At 41.2% G+C, this 16,458-nt stretch overlaps 1 protein-coding gene and 1 pseudogene across 4 annotated transcripts in view; both read left to right on the top strand.

Annotated features, from left to right (window-relative positions):
• Nucleotides 1-16,458, top strand: part of SOBP (sine oculis binding protein homolog) — a 173,972-nt gene that overhangs the window by 63,425 nt on the left and 94,089 nt on the right. The window lies entirely within an intron of this gene.
• LOC135970565 (V-type proton ATPase subunit G 1 pseudogene) overlaps nt 1-16,458 on the top strand; it is a 37,192-nt pseudogene extending 20,734 nt beyond the window's left edge.

The following is a 16,458-nucleotide window of genomic DNA, read 5'->3' as shown; positions in this document are numbered from 1 at the left end:
GGCTGAGGCGGGAGGATCACTCGAACCCAGGAGTTAGAAGCTACAGTGAGCTATGATCACACCACTGTACTCCAGCCTAGGTGACAGCATGAGACCCTGTCTCTAGAATAAATAAATAAATAAATAGTAGACTGATGAAGACATGACAGCTAAGGCTTCCCCATTTAAATAGTTTGGTACTTAAAGCCAAATTAGAGATGGGGTGGGTGTGGAGTGGAGAATAAACCTGAGAACTTATTCATGTAACCAAACACCACCTGTCTGCCAAAAACCTATTGAAATAAATAAATAAATAAGAAAAAGAAAACTGACTGAGCTGGGAGTTCTTAACTGTTTGAATCATGGCCTTCTTTGATAATCTGAAGAAAGCTTCAGATTGGAGTCTCTCTCCATGGAATACACATGCACAGAGAATTTCACACATAATTTCTTGGGGTCCGTGGACTTCCTGAAATCCACTCATGGGCTTATTATTTTTTATTTTTATTTATTTTATTTTATTTTTTTTGAGACGGAGTCTCACTGTGTCACTCAGGCCTGAGTGCATTGGCACGATATCGGCTCACTGCAACCTCTGACTCCTGGGCTCAAGTGATTCTCCTGCCTCAGCGTCCCAAGTAACTGGGACTACAGGTGCCCGCCACTACACCCGGCTAATTTTTTTTTTTTTTTGAGATGGAGTCTTCCTCTGTCACCCAGGCTGGAGTGCAGTGGTCTCTGCTTACTGGAACCTCCGCCTCCTGGGTTCAAGCAATTCTCTGCCTCAGCCTCCTGAGTAGCTGGGATTACAGGTACCCACCACCACGCCTGGCTAATTTTTTTGTATTTTTAGTAGAGACGAGGTTTCACCATCTTGGTCAGGTTGGTCTTGAACTCTTGACCTCGTGATCCACCCACCTCGGCCTCCCAAAGTGCTGGGATTACAGGTGTGAGCCACTGTGCCTGGGCAGTTTTTTTTGTATTTTTAGTAGAGACGAGGTTTTGCTGTGTTGGTCAGACTGGTCTTGAACTCCTGGTCTCTGGTCATCTGCCTGCCTCAGGCATGGGCTTTTTGAATTCAGGTTTAGGGTCCTATCTAATGTAACATGCATTGGACATGGGAGAATTCAGCTCCCATCTTCTCTTCTGCAAACAAGGTTTCTTCCCTTAAGCCAGAGATGGAAGATGGAAGGTTTTCTGACACGTGCAGCCTAGAATGGAGGTTGGGACAGGTGGAGGTGAGCTGTAAATCCACCAACCTGAGGGACAGCGTGGCCAGACTGGGTTTTGACTTGTCCTGCCTGGTGTGCCTCCCAGCAGATTTTTTGAGTAACCCTCCAGTAATAAACTTTACAGTATTAAGGAAAAGGGCATTTGGCCTGAGAGCTAGAGATGATGCTCCTTCCAGGATGTAGGCCTTGAGAAATAAGTGACAGAGTTTTTCTGCAGTTTGTCCAATACTTAGAGCAGTCCCAGACCTCTCAAAATGGATGGCTTTAAAGTCACAAAACTGGTGATGTTAAGGAGAGATTCTTCCATTTGCATTACAGAGGCTTGATGGATGTAGGGGAGCTCTAGTCGTGGTAAGCTGTTGGATTAAACAATCTTGCTGCCTGGATGTCCTGTCAGATGCAGCGTAATACTTAACAGAACTCCTTACTCCTTGCCACCTCTGAGAGGAATTTAAACTGTCAGCCCATTAAGTGTTCATTTCTAATGTGAAATTTCTAGATGAAGGCAATTTAGCTTAATTTACCAAGACACCTCTTCATGTCTGGGAGGACTGCTGGGGGAAGTAGAACTGGAATCCATTGGAGCCACCTCTCTGCAGACGTCTAGAACACAAGTGGCACAGAGTGGCTTTGGTGGGTCATTATGGCATTTGTCAAGGAAAAGCAACATTGCCCTCTAACTGACTCTCACTTCTGTTCTGGAAAAAAGGCATCATCATTCATGCCACCATCCCAATAGACATGGGAAAAAATTTCTCTTCAGATTTTGAGAGCGTCCAAGCATTGACTGTTCTTTCTACAGAGGCCTGGGATGGGGCATGGGAGGTGGTAGAGAAACTATTATTCTGTGAGCCTGGCTGGGTCTGCAGATGGAAGGCTCTGTTCAAGTACAGCAGCATCCTTGTGCTGCAGTTAGTGGTTTTACATTTTTTAAAATCCCCTTCTGAGGGAAATCTGTGATTACATTTTTTTCTCTGCACAGGTGCTAGAATGCATTGCGCAAATACAAACATCCCACTTCATGAGAAAATTTGGAAGTCATTTTCCTTCCATCTGTCTGAAGTAGACTGTGCTCTAAAACTGGCCATCCACCCACCCGTTCTCCCACGCACCTTCTCGGTGACAGGAGGAGATGGCATTGTAAGAGAATGAAAAAAAAAAAAAAAAAAAAGATAAACCCTGCAAGGCATTTAAAAGGATGGCTTATTAGTATCAGTTGGACAGCTATGAATAACACATGATAGCTTCTGGGGCGGCATATTATTCATAGAAGAGTCGCCTTAATTCTCCTTCTCTCCTCTTTCCCATTCCACTGTCCCTTTATTACAGATACTCTTCTCCATCAAATTCTCACATCCTTGCCAAACCTGAGTATTTTTTGATCACAGATAATTTTCATATGTCCACAGTGAGTTCTCGCCCACGTAGGTAGGTAAGCAGTGTTCCTTCAGAAAAGGGAGGCAGTGCCTGTTTCCAGAGGATGGTGCAGCTGTAAGCGCCTTGCACTCCAACAATCAGAGGCCCAGCAGGGCACCTTCCAAGCGCAGCTGCACGGCTCTCCAAGGCACTGCGCCCTACGTGCAGATTCCAAGCTACATTTAACACAATTGCCCATCAGCACTTAGGAAGCAGTTACCACAGAAACCCAGCAGAGACCAATTAGTCACATGATTAAATTAATTAAAATAACCCAGGGCATCTGCCATCTTGCCTGTTTCTGCCACGGATAGCGCATGACCCAGACAGAACCGCAATTGGTTAGCAATACTGTTGTGTCTCCTAATCCTAGAATTGTCTTCTTACCATGAAAGCGGGTTCTCCTGATTGACTTTTGTCTCCTGAAGAACTCTCTTGGGTTGTTTTGGAAGATACTCCTCCCCTATAAACTAGGCAGGATCAAATTTACAAAACATCAGACTTAATAAACAATGGGATTTGATATGTTAGGGGTAAGAGGATTTGGAAACATTTTCCAGTTGCACAGTTGAAGACTTTTAGAGATTTTTAAAAATGAGGACATTAACAATGCATGCCAGAGGGTGCTCTGTAATATGCATTTACACTTGACCTGAGAATTCTGTGGCAAGTTGCAGAAACCAGATCATGGCTCTCCTTGTTAATGTAATAGGGATGTTATAAAGGGCACAGGCAGCCTGTGTTAGAAGATGGTTCCAGTCAAGGGTGGTGTCTAATGATCCCATTCAGTGGTTTGTCATGTGTAAAAAGCAGAAATGCACACTCTGAAGCAAACCCAGTAAATCAGTGCTTTGTCCTTGATATGCTGAATGACCTAATAATGGCCTCTCTGAAATCTCCATGTAGTCAAAGGTTTTCTATTATACCAGTGCTATACTTCCATGCACACACACAAATCAGCTTACCTGAAATCTCATAATGCTCACAGCAGCATGATTTCCATCACCTCAGACACTTTCTAGAGACCCATCTGATCCATCACACCTGAAACCAAATCACTGAATACAATTTGGAGGTATCCAACGAGGTAATAGTGTGGTTTCCCAATGTCTTTCTTTGTGAATTGGCTTGACAAAATGGCATGAATTAATTATATAGTTTGACTGCATTAATGTTTGCCTAACAAAGCAAGTGGCACAACCTGGTCTATAAACCTTGACTCTGAGACAGGGGGATCATGGTTATACATGAATAAGAGGTAGCACGGAAACCATCAGCCTGGGCAGGTCTTTCAGCTGCTGTAGACATTGGGCCAGTCTGCACCTTACTTTTGCCTGGGTGAAACAGATTCTAGTCAAACCTCAGAACAGGTGTGTCCATCTGGCAGTTCCCAACATCAGGTGACTGATAAAAGAGAACCATGTGGTGATTGGATCCAAACTAAAACTGTGATCTAACATATATAATGAGCCTCAAAGGAAATTAATTGATAGTATATCATCAATAGCAGTAATAATAATAAGAATATACATTTATATCACATTTTATAATTGATAAGGCATTCACATACCTCCAGACTTCAACTTAATCTCTCCTTTCTAATCTTTACCAATTCTTATATTTGGGAGACTATATTGTGTGTGTACTTGGTATACTTATTTTGTTGGTGTTGCAAGTGACCATTTTGTGAATAAAATAAACGTAATATGACTGCCAAAAGAACTAAAACTGAGGTGTAGGAAATGTATTTCACATTTAGAGATTTTTTTCCTTGGAAATCAAGATAAAATGAAAACATAAAACTTCCTTTGTATAAGTAATTAGTGAATACCTCTGATAGAAGTGATTTGAAAAGCAAAGATATATTTTAAATATATCATAAGGCTAAATATGAGTGCTTCTGTAGGCTTGCTTTGTACAAGCAGAAATTTGTTTTTGCTATCTCTATATGAAATTGTTCTGAAACTATTAAAAATTATGGAAGATATAGCCATTTGGAAACTTAATGGCTACTCATTCAAGAATGGCAAAATGAATCAAAAATCAAAGTATACCGGATGGCCTTTAGCTGTGTATCAGACTTGGTCAATATAAACCAAATGTTTGGAAAGTTACTATAGAGTGTTTCAGCAGATGGAAAGAGTGCCAAGTAGTGGATTTGAAACAGAGATTTCACTTTTTTTGGTCCCATTTTGTGTAGACGATACCTGATTATTCATGAATTGAGCTCTCACACCAACACAGGGGATTTCCTGTCACCATCATTATTCTGAAATCTGGCTGCTAAGAAAAACTTTGAGGCTGAGTGACTGAGGTTGGTTATGGAGCAGGTTACTGGTTGATTATGTATGTTCTTCTGTGATTTTTTAGGTTTATCCTTTGTCTGTATCATTCAACTTTTCCCATTCTACCAAGGAGGATGAGCAGAAGATGATTCTGCATAATTTATGGATAATTTCTCCTGTCTTTCTGCCTCCATTCTCCCATGTTATATTGACATTCATTGTATCTAGAGTGCAAAATTTAAACATTTTAGACTTAGAATGTTGATTCATGAGATTAATCCTGACATGCTTCTGAGACTGACATCATGAACAAAATTAGGCTGTATTGATTTTTAGCCTTTTCATTTGATCTTCCTTGCAAATCTTGGTTCTCAGGACTTAGTGATATACTTAGATTGTCCGAGAAATCAACTTCAAATGAGAGAACATAAAATACTTTGGAAATGAGTTTGTGTTTCTACTATTTTCATAAAGATCTAGTTCTTTTTTTTTTTTTCCTCCAAGACAGAGTCTTGTTCTGTCACCCAGGCTAGAGTGCAGTGGCATGATCATGGCTCACTGCAACTTCCGTCTCCTGGGTTCAAGCAATTCTTCTGCCTCAGCCTCCTGAGTAGCTGGAATTATAAGTACCTGCCACCACACCCGGCTAATTTTTTTATTTTTAGTAGAGACAGGGTTTCACCATGTTGGCCAGGCTGGTCTTGAACTCCTGACCTCGTGATCCACCCGCCTCGGCCTCCCAAAATGCTGGGATTACAAGTGTGAACCACCGTGCCCAGCCTAAAGATCTAGTTCTTGAATAGCAAAGAGGCAGGGCGATTTATGTAACTGCTCTGTCATAAATCCTTTCTAGAATGAGGCAGGGAAGGTATAGGTAAATTAATAAAATATAAATATATTTTATATAATGAAATATAAAATAATTAAAACTGCAGAATACCATGGGTAGCATTTTAGTTCTTGTATGTTAATTCATAAGACACTAGAGAGATCAGAAAAAATTTAAAAGTTATTCTAGTGATATTAAAAAGTGAGCACTTTTTATTTTATGTAACAGCTAGCTATTTAGATTAGCAGTTCCCATCCTCTCTAAATGCTTATAACTCCTTTCATTTTTCATAGCATATACTACTACTAGATATTGTATATCTTTTATAGATATTAATTTGTCGGTTGCCTGTGTTTTTCCTTATAATAAAAACCCCGTGAAGACAGGGATTTTGTCTGTCTTGTTTACCACTACATCTCCAGTGTTTGAAACTTCATCTGCCATATGAAAATGTCTTGATAAGTATTCGCTGAATGAATGGATAAACTATTTCTGAACCAAATGATGAACTGAATAAACTAGGACTGGCTTTTTGAAATGAAGAACATTGAAAGGAATGTTAATTTGTTTACCAAATAAGATTAAATTTTTTTTTTTTTAAAAGCTGGCTTATAAACTAGTAGATTTCCTCATCTGTACTGTCAAGTGTTGGGTGCATTTTCTTTTCTTTTTTTGTTTTGTTTACTTCCCACACTACACCGATGTAAAGGGTGCATTTTTTGAACCTGGGAACCCATATAGAAGATGTGGAGGCTGTACAAGTAAAGTCTACACTAGTTGACCGGCATATTTTTCTCCCTTCAATATACACATCCTTTAGTACAAAGTATGTAAATGGATCAGAGATGAAAAAATTAAGATGAAATTTATTTAAACTAAGAAAACAATAGAAACAGGCATGAAATAAGAAAAAGAGGAGATACTGAGAACTACCATGTTCATCTAGTCCTGTCAAGAGTAAATGGATCCACAGTCAGAGGATCCTTAATCTCCTGATCATCCATCCACATGTCTTTATCAGGGAATCATGGGTTATACAAAACCTTTGCAGATTAACTAATCAGTCTTCCTAAATTTGTCATGGTAGGAGTAATTATCTTATTCTCAGTCACAGTTGTAATTGTCACGTGAAACCTCTTATTTTGTGTTGTGTGAGAGAATATGGATTTGTATGAAATTTGGGTGACATATAGATCTGATAAGTTTCTTTAATACACATGTGGTTTGTACCGTGCGGCAAACATAGACTCTTATAATCTAAATTAGGAATCTCAGTCATCAGTCCCTCAGTGACTTGCAATAGACATGTCAGTTTCTCCTCTTAAAAGAAACTGTGTTCAGTGCACTGCATAGAACTGAGTTATGACTTTATTCAGGGGGCCGCAGTGGGGGAGAGGGTGGCCTGATTTCCTGGTGTCTATCAGAGGGAGCCCAGAAAAAGATAGAAAATGACTAATTCAAAATGACCCTTTCACAGTTAAAATAATGCTACGTGCCCTAGAATAACCATTCTTTTCTCTCCTCTAGTTTGTCTGGTGGTTTCTACTTAGCAGCTTCCTGCCTTCACCTTACCAATCTGTTTTTAAAAAACAGGATTTCAGGAGCCTTACCTATCCTTCCCCAGCCCAAGAGGTGTTCAGATATGCTTCATGCAGCTCTCTCCTGGGTCTCCTGTGTAGACCCTGGTAGTAAAGATAGGAGTAGCCCTGGAAAGATTTGAGAATTTCCATAGGGGTCTATTAAAGGACAGTGTGAAGCCAGGGTGAGAAGTCAGCCAAGTGTGACTCTTGAAGTCCGCCTGCTCCCTCTCCAGGGTCTCACCTCTGTCCACCCAATGAGGGATTCCTTCTTCTCTGGATTCTCTCCTTCAAGTACCTGACTCTCCAGGCCCACCCTCCTTTTCCCCAAAACCTGAGCACTGGAGCCTTCCTGACCCCTAACAGGTAGCATCCTCTTCATACACCTATGGATACTCACGGTTTCTCCCATTTTTAAAGTTTTCACTATATTAGATACTGGGCTAAGCATTTTATGTCGTTTAAGCCTCATAAGGCCCTGATGACAAAGATGTTAGTGTCCGCATTTTACAGGGGAGGCAACTGAGACTCAGAGAACTTAATCTACTCACTCAGACAGCGCAGGAGTGACCGGGCTGGGAATGGACTCAAGTCTCTTTCCCCACCAGACTGTGGAGGTGGGTATACATGGCCATGTTCACGGCCTCTGTTCTGTTCTGCTTCTCATCTTGTCTCCTATTGACGCAACTGAAATTGCTGGAAAAGCCCAACCACCTTTTCAGGCTTTTTTTCTTGAGAGACTCAGAGATGTGTGCTTCCAGCTGGGAAGCAGCAGTGAGACCATTGTCAATAATATACTCGCTTTCAGTTTCATAAACACTTCTGATGCATGCCCTTTCTTCTGCAAAGGTCTGTCTCTGGGGGTATCTGACCCATCAGGGAGAGATGCCAATGAAATCCGCATGGAATCAGAACATACTCAAATCAGGACTGTGCCAAACCTATCAGCGTAATGATTCTGGGTGTCGTCAAAGTCTCGGGAGTATCTGAGGTGGTAGATGGATGTTAAGGTGAATGCTTCTTAATGTCTTGAGACATTTCAGCTAAACTTGTACTGGAAAACATTACAGAAGGGGAAGCAAGGCATATATAGTTCATGGGGTTTCTTCAAATTAAAAAAAATCCAGCTAAATATTTCATCATTCTCTGGAGAGAAATTAGACTTAGGAGAGAGGGGAGTTTTACAGCTAGATGTGTGAACAATTTCTCCAACCATAGCCCTTTAATGGGAATTATTTTCCATAGCCTTTCATTTCCTTAGATATTCTGTGCTTGCATAGATGGTTCCAAAAACCCCTGCCCCGACTGAGGAAGGCTTTCTCCATGAAGTTGAGGCGACAAGTCGGTCTGGGCTTGACTGGGCTGGGCTGGGCTGGGCTGGGCCATTTGTCTGGGAGGAGGTGCTTTCTCTTTTGTAGTTCTGTGCTTGTGCACAGCTGCCTGGTGGGAGCTCTGAATATAATAAAGGAGCTTGGCTGGTCAGATTCCTTGTCAGGTGAAGAAGCCTTTTGTTTCTGTTTAGTTTTCTGAAACAAGACAAATTATGATATTTTCTGTTAATTTCTTTCCTTAATGAGTTTCATTAAAATCAAAGCTTCCGGAAGACTGAGCCTTGACAGCTGTCTAAGGGCTGTTTCATTTACTGGGGGCTGCTTAGATGGAATAATTATTACAGCTTGATAGTTTAAAAGGAAGTAAGAATAACAGAAAGAAATAGATCCCTTGAATGGTGTGTCACACATTTTTATTTCTTTCTGTGTGTGAGATTCTGTGGTGTTCAAAAGAGATCACAAAAATCATGTATTCTTTGAACTAAAATATTACTACATCATCACACACTTGCTTCTTAGTGGCTCCCTGGTTCTTTTTTTTTTTTTTTTTTTTTTTTTTTTTTTTTTTGGAGACAGGGTCTCACTGTGTCGTCCAGGCTGGAGTGCAGTGGTGCAATCTTGGCTCACTGCAACCTTCACTTCCTGGGTTCAAGTGATTCTCGTGCCTCAGCATCCTGAGTAGGTGGAGTTACAGGTGCATGCCACCATGCCCAGCTCATTTTTGTATTTTTAGTAGAGATGGGGTTTTGCCATGTTGGCCAGGCTAGTCTCAAACTCCTAATCTCAAGTGATCTGCTGCCTGGGCCTCCCAAAGTGCTGGGATTACAGGTGTGAGCCTCTGTTCCTGGCCTCCCTGGTTCTTAAATAGTGAATTTTACTTAATGATGGTATGTTACAAGGAAGCCTTTTAGAGGTTAAAAAAAGATTGTCTTTAGACCCTGGAAAGCCATCTGGTGCATGGTGCCATGAGGTCTTGATGAGACTGTGGGCGGCAGCATATTTCATATTATGTTGACCAAGTAGTATAGTTAGCACAATCACTTGTCTTCCTCAGATAATTTTTATATGCCAGTTGGCATAATAAAAGAGACTTTAAATTCATGACCAGAATTCCATGTTTTGTAATAAAATCAGAAGTGTTTTTGTTTTGGGGCAAACAGTTATTTCCTTGTCACCTTCTGCAAAGTAGAGGTGACAAAGTATGACTGAGACATGTTGAGATGCTGAGATCCCTTGAGGAAGGGACTGAACATTGTGAGATGGGTAACCTGAGGGACAAATGTAAAGAATTCTCAAAAAGGAAACTAAAATAACATCAAAATGATGGAAAAATTGATAAAGTGAAATATACTGCTGTACATGAAACGGGATGATGTCTCAGAATTTTCAGGAAGAAAAAAATAAGGGATGGATGAAGTAAGTAAAGTAAAAATCTCAATAATCGTTGAAGCTGTGTATTGAGAAATTGGAAATTCACCATTACCTCTATTTTTGCATATATTTTACAAATTCATAATGCAAGTTTTGAGAGTAATAAAATGGTAATAGAAACATGGCAGGAGGATTGCTTGAGCCCAGGAGTTTGAGACCAGCCTGGGCAAGAAACTGAGACCCTGTCTCTACAAAAAAATTTTAAAATTAGCTGTGCATGGTGTCGAATACCTGTAGTCCCAGCTACTTAGGATACTTAGGTGGGAAGATTGCTTGAGTCCAGGAGGTCAAGGTTGCAGTGTGCCATTATCACACCAGTGCACTCCAGCCTGGGCAACAGAGTGAGACCCTATCGCAAAAAAAGAAGAAAAATAAGAATAATAGATTGTAGGAGTTTGATGGGTCAAAATAATTTCACAAGAAAAACTTAATGTTATTTGAGAAAAACATTTGTACCATTGGGAAATTTATATCATTTGATAAATTTTTATGATTAGGGAATTTACATACTTGAGAAAAAATAATGAGATGCAACTCTGTAATTATTCTGAGAATTCTGATTTTCTCAGCAGATAAATTTATCAATTTAAGAGAAATCTTAAAACTTTGTATTTTAGGGAAGGATTTCTAGGAGCAGATCTAAAATTTCACAAAGGACGCACCATTAGTAAAAATAGGTTTAGTGGCTCATGTGAGGTAAAGGAAAGATATAAATAGTGAGAAATGGACCACTGAAAAGAAGCATTTTCATTGTTCCTTTTTTATTGCTATTGAAAAAAAAAGAAAACAAAAAACTTACAATAGACAACAGGGCGTCTCTCAGTGATTCTCCAGTATGTCCGGAAAAGCAGAGGACACCCTTTCCACATGACTTTGGCCTGAGGGGATGCAGCCTCATAGCCACATTTCCCATGAATGTAGTGCTTCAGGAAAGCACAGTGAGGCCCTCACAGCTTGAGACAGAGAATGGACCAGCACCAGCTACTGGGAGGAGCCAGCTGGCCGTGGCAGCCCTTGATAGCATCCAGTAGGGTTGCAGAGCCTCTCTGGAACACTTCCAAAGGCAAGAACTAGTATCCATTTTTGTACAGCTCTACTTAGTGATGGAGTTGGGTGGGTAGTCTAAGTTTCCTTCAAATTCTGAGATTCTATGATTATATAAGACAAAGAGAAATGGAAACATTTGGATGCAAAATAGGTATGTCTGTGAATGTGACAATGCACACCCAAATGTGCGCGCGTTTCCCTATAAAGGAAGACGTATCCATATTGTGAGCTGTAGGCTGGCTGCCCACCAAGTAGCAGACTGAATGTAATCTGGCCCTTCTATTTCTTAAAGCTTTTAATACTAAGGAGCCTGGTCTCTCTCAAGAACTCCTCATTAAAGTATAAAACACTCTCCCGTAGTTTCAACGCTAGGAAGGTGCTCTCCTTCCATAAAGTCTATCACTATCTTATGGAAATCTCTCCCCCAGGAGGTCACTGAGCCCAGAGCTGCAGCTGTGTTTTAATAAGGGCTGGATAATTTTATGACCAATAACATTTGTTGTTACACATGCTACAAGAAGGTTAATCAAATCTCAGCCTTCAGGGCATAATCTGCGTTCCCACAGGAATTTTCTTCCAGAATTCCATGTTTGGCTGGGGAGGCTTATTTCCCTTCTCATATGTTAGTTGTTGACCATAGCTCTGTGATTCTGGATTTGTGCTTGTTTCTCTTACGGTCACTAGAATATTTCAGTAATAAAACTGTCTAAGGGCACAAACCTGAGTGGAGTGGCTCAGAGTTTCCCAGCTCTCAGAGCTCTTGCTTTCAGGCTGTTACTTTATTTTTCAACTTGAAACTTCTATGAGACTGGAGTATTCAATCTATCTGTTTCATTTGCCTCGGGGAGCCAAAGTTTAAGGCAACTTGCAGACCTGAGATACCAAATATTTTTCCAGCGTTTCTCTGTTGCTTAGGAAACCCATAAACTGGTTCAAACATCTCACTTGGGGAAATATTGAAGTGATATTTAACTCAGAAACAAACTGCCTTTGGTTTGCTAAAGAAAACAGCATCACTGCCTGAAAGGGCAGCAGATCAAAATAAAGAGGGCAAGAGGGAAACAAGAGATGGCTATTGAGAGCTGAAGCTGGGTTGGCTGTAACACAAATTGTGAGATTGTTGATGTTTTTCCTTTGGTTTGGAGTGTATGGCTAGATCAGTCTATAGTATTTCAACTCACACAGTGATGAAGGAGTAGTCTGTTTGTCATTTAAAGGGTCAAGAGGTGGTCAAGAAATCATCTGCTCAGGACTCAGTGATATTTAATGAAGCAGAAGAGGTGACATGGACAATCAGAAATAAGACCTAGTTGCCCATGGGTTCCAGAGTCTCTGCTAAGTCCCATTGAGTTCTTCTTCTCCATCTGCCGTAGAATATGTCTGCACAAGGCTGCCCCTGCAGGTTCAGTCAGACCAAGGTCAGATTGCCTCAGAGACTCCGTCATGGTAGAATTCTATGTTGCTCCACCCCTTCGTGGAATCCAGTACAAGGCAGATGTGAAGGATCGGACCCAGATTGCATGATAGGTGGATGGAGTGGGTGGGGGGCGGGTGGAGAGAGAGAGAGACCTAAAGCTGACCCACTTCCCATATGGTCATCTGAGTAGGAAGTGACTTGCACCTCCGGAATGAGATAGGTGTGGGATGGGTGGGTAGAGCCTCAGGAGAGGAGGAAGAGTCCTAGGGAGTGACAAGACTCTATTAAATTGTAGAATATGCGCCTAATCTATAGGCAATAGTGCAGAGCCAGAAGGACTGAAAAATCAAAATGAACCTAAAAGTCATCTGAGTATCCAGATTAATTGACCAGTTTCAGCAACTTCCAGATCTGTAACTGGGAACACTATGGGAAACACAAAAGGAAATTGGAGTGGGAAGGCATCCTGGCTCATCCCGCGCCTCCTGTGCAGGGAAAGCAGTTGAAGCCATGTTCTCCAGTTGCTTCAAGCATAATGTTGTACTTTCCCCCAGTGGGTTTCAGCTCAGTTTGTGTCAGCTTATGTGTACAAACAGATTTTTAAAATTTGTCCCTTGCTAAGGGAGCTGACATCTGCCACTCTCAGAAATTAGAAATGACAGACACCCCAAAGGGTGAAAGGCTGTGAACTAATCGGCTGATTTTTCATCAAAAATAGAATCTACTCCAACTCCACTATTAACTGAACAGACAGCGTTGTCTAATCTGTGCATTTAGTGGTGATTTCAGGTGATGAAGGAAAATGGGCAACTTAGTTCTGTTTAAACCAAAACGCTTCTCACTCATGTGTTTCCCTTTCTTAGATTTAATGCAGTGCCCAGTCCACCTGGCTCAGCAGGTGATGGTGGGTTGTGGATGAGATATTTGATTGTTTCAAAATCCTTATGTTTGTTCACCCTTTGAGGCCCTTTTCCTCTGTAGGATCCCATTCCCCTCTCCCCGAGGGGGAGAAAGAAAATAAGCATCAAGACTTTAGAAAGGGATGGGAGTGGAGTGAAGTTGAAGGCAGAAGATGTTACTGTGTATTTTAGCCAGGCTCTTCAGGAAAGGGGGCTGGAATTGGAAGCAGAAAGCAGTGAGAACTGAGGCAGCTTTGGGCTTGGCTTCTCTCCACCTTTCCTTCTCTCACGGTATCTCTGATTTTCTCTGGCTGTCTGCTCCATGTTTTTCTCGCCGTCGACCAGACCAGATTTCTTTGCATCCCTGTAGCTCCTGGTCTTCATCACTTCAACACATACAAATCCATCACGGCCTCTGCAGCGCCTCTCAACATTGTGTCCTCTCAGTTCAGCTCCCATTCTCACCTGCTGCAGTCTCTTAGTGTATTCTAGTTTACATTCCTGAAGGAGGAAATTGGATTGAAGCTGTACATCTTCTTGCAACAGAGTGTGTCATGGGTTGCTCGACACCTTCTCTAGTAGCTGCCCTTGGGTCATGTGCCTAACCTTGGTCCAGTCAACTCAGACTAGAGCATGTGATACAAAACCATGGCTACACAGTCCTGAGAAGGGGGTGTGTCAGGCAGATACCTGCAATGATCTCTCTGCACAACATTTGTTACAGACATTTAGTGTAACATTGAAGTTCACTACACAGCATTTATTGAGCACACGTATCAAGCACTATGCTGGACATCAAGGGTGATCAAAAGTGCTGAGTCTTTCATGTTTTAGAAGGACTCACTTTTTCCTGCATTTCTTATTTATATAGTAAAGAAGGAAGGAAAAAATGACCGTGACTAGAAGTAGAAAAGAAATAGCAAGAAGCACATTGGGAAGACGGACAGATTTGTGGTTCTGATCTAAAATCCAGAACACATTTTCTTCCTCTTCAGTCTTGCTCCTTGAGTGTGGAATTGAAAGAGGGACATGTCTTTAAAAATTATTTAAAATCCTTATTGAAATCTTACCTACGGTACTCAACTAAAATCCCATGTCCTTCTAACCACTCTAGCCTATGAGGATGGCTGTATTTCACTGCCTTGGCTAGCAGGGCACATATTTAAACCAGCATCTGCCACTTATTTACTTTATTTTCCATTAATGTGTATATACCTAATCTTAACCAGGCAGAAAATTCCCTGAGAGAAGGCACCAGCGCTCATGTGTGTCTTTCCTGTAATTCCCATAGTTGGTATTCTGTGAGATAAAGTAAAATGAATTCAGAATACTGGAAGAAGTTCCTCTAGAAGAGACTTGGCTCCTGATTGAATATACTTTGTTTTAAAATGAAATCCAATTCCAAAATTTTGTGTGTAAAATATGTAGGAATTTTGATGATACAAAATAAAATAATAGTACTTGAAATGCCTTAGAATACAGACTTTAGGAAGTCATTTCTTGATCCGATAAGGACATGGCATAGAAAGCAGCTGCTCATACCTGGGTGAGCCATAATGCTAAGGTGTGTCTTTGCTCTGGGAGGCCTGGAACAAAGGGAATTTCCAAAGAGAGCTAGAAAAGGGACTCTAAGAGTAGCCCAGAGAATCTCCCCAGCTCCACCTTTTCTGGCCCCAGAGTAGGTGTGTGGAAGAAGGGGCAGTATTTAAGCTCAACTGGCTGGTTCCCTTGTAACCTTGTTAAAAGGTCCATTTTAAGAACCTGGGACTTTATCCAAGTATGTAATATGTCTTTCCCTTAGGTTTTTATATACTGCTTAGAAATCTCCATTAAGAATTTCAGCTGTACCAGTAAGAATGATCACACACTATTGTTAATAGATAGGGTTAAATGATGAGAGTAATTTCCAATTATTGACTTCATTGTATTTTCATATATTTCAACTCATTAAGAAAAAAAAGCAACCGTAAAAACAAAACAAAGAAAAATAAACCTGGAAAATGCTAGTGCTCAACAGTGGGAAACACGGTCCAGTTGCCTGTGGAGTCCTTACAAAACACAATATTAAAAATATGTATTTTATTGTTTTTAGAAATTTGACAAACTAAAACCACATTGAAGATGAACAGCGGACTCAAATGAGCCAAAGCATGCCTCAGACAACTCTAAGCTTCCCACCAGTTTGGGGCTAACTCCCATTACTGCAAACTTTTGTGAGAGTATATGATTCTAAATAGCATGGAAACTAGATCACAATTTCTACACACAGAATAAATCAGGGTGGGAGCAACATGCATGTCAGCATTATTAAGCCTGCTGCTCCTCTACTACCTCTGATGTTGCACCATACGAAAGGGTTAGGAGGGAAGAGATGTGTTGAATGAGAAGGAGCTGCCAATCGATAGGGACGCGAGCGGGTATTGTGGTGGATACCTTCTGCCCTTTTCCTTGGGTACTCTAACTCTGTATCTTATGAAGAATCCTGTATTATAATTCTTATTCTGTGCCTTCGGTCAGATCGCCTGGCTACCTTTTGGTTTCTTCATTTGTGAAACAAGAAGGTGTTATCACTCTCAGCAGGCTGAAACAGACTGAGAGAAACCTTCATGCATTGACTCTGATAAAACTGGCTTTATTATTATTATTATTTTTTTGAGACAGAGTCTTGCTTTGTCCCCAGGCTGGAGTGCAGTGGCCGAATCTCAGCTCACTGCAAGCTCCGCCTCCTGGGTTTAGGCCATTCTCCTGCCTCAGCCTCCCGAGTAGCTGGGACTACAGGTGCCCGCCACCTCGCCCAGCTAATTTTTTGTATTTTTTAGTAGAGACGGGGTTTCACCGTGTTAGCCAGGATAGTCTCGATCTCCTGACCTCGTGATCCGCCCGTCTCAGCCTCCCAAAGTGCTGGGATTACAGGCTTGAGCCACCGCGCCCGGCCAAAACTGGCTTTATTAACACAATCTTTAAACTCCCACACTTTGTTATTAATGCATATAAGACTAATAAAAAAGAAAGAAA

This window comes from Macaca fascicularis, chromosome 4, assembly GCF_037993035.2.
Source record: "Macaca fascicularis isolate 582-1 chromosome 4, T2T-MFA8v1.1".
Classification (NCBI taxonomy): Eukaryota; Metazoa; Chordata; class Mammalia; order Primates; family Cercopithecidae; genus Macaca; species Macaca fascicularis.
This window is presented reverse-complemented; position numbering and strand designations above follow the sequence as displayed.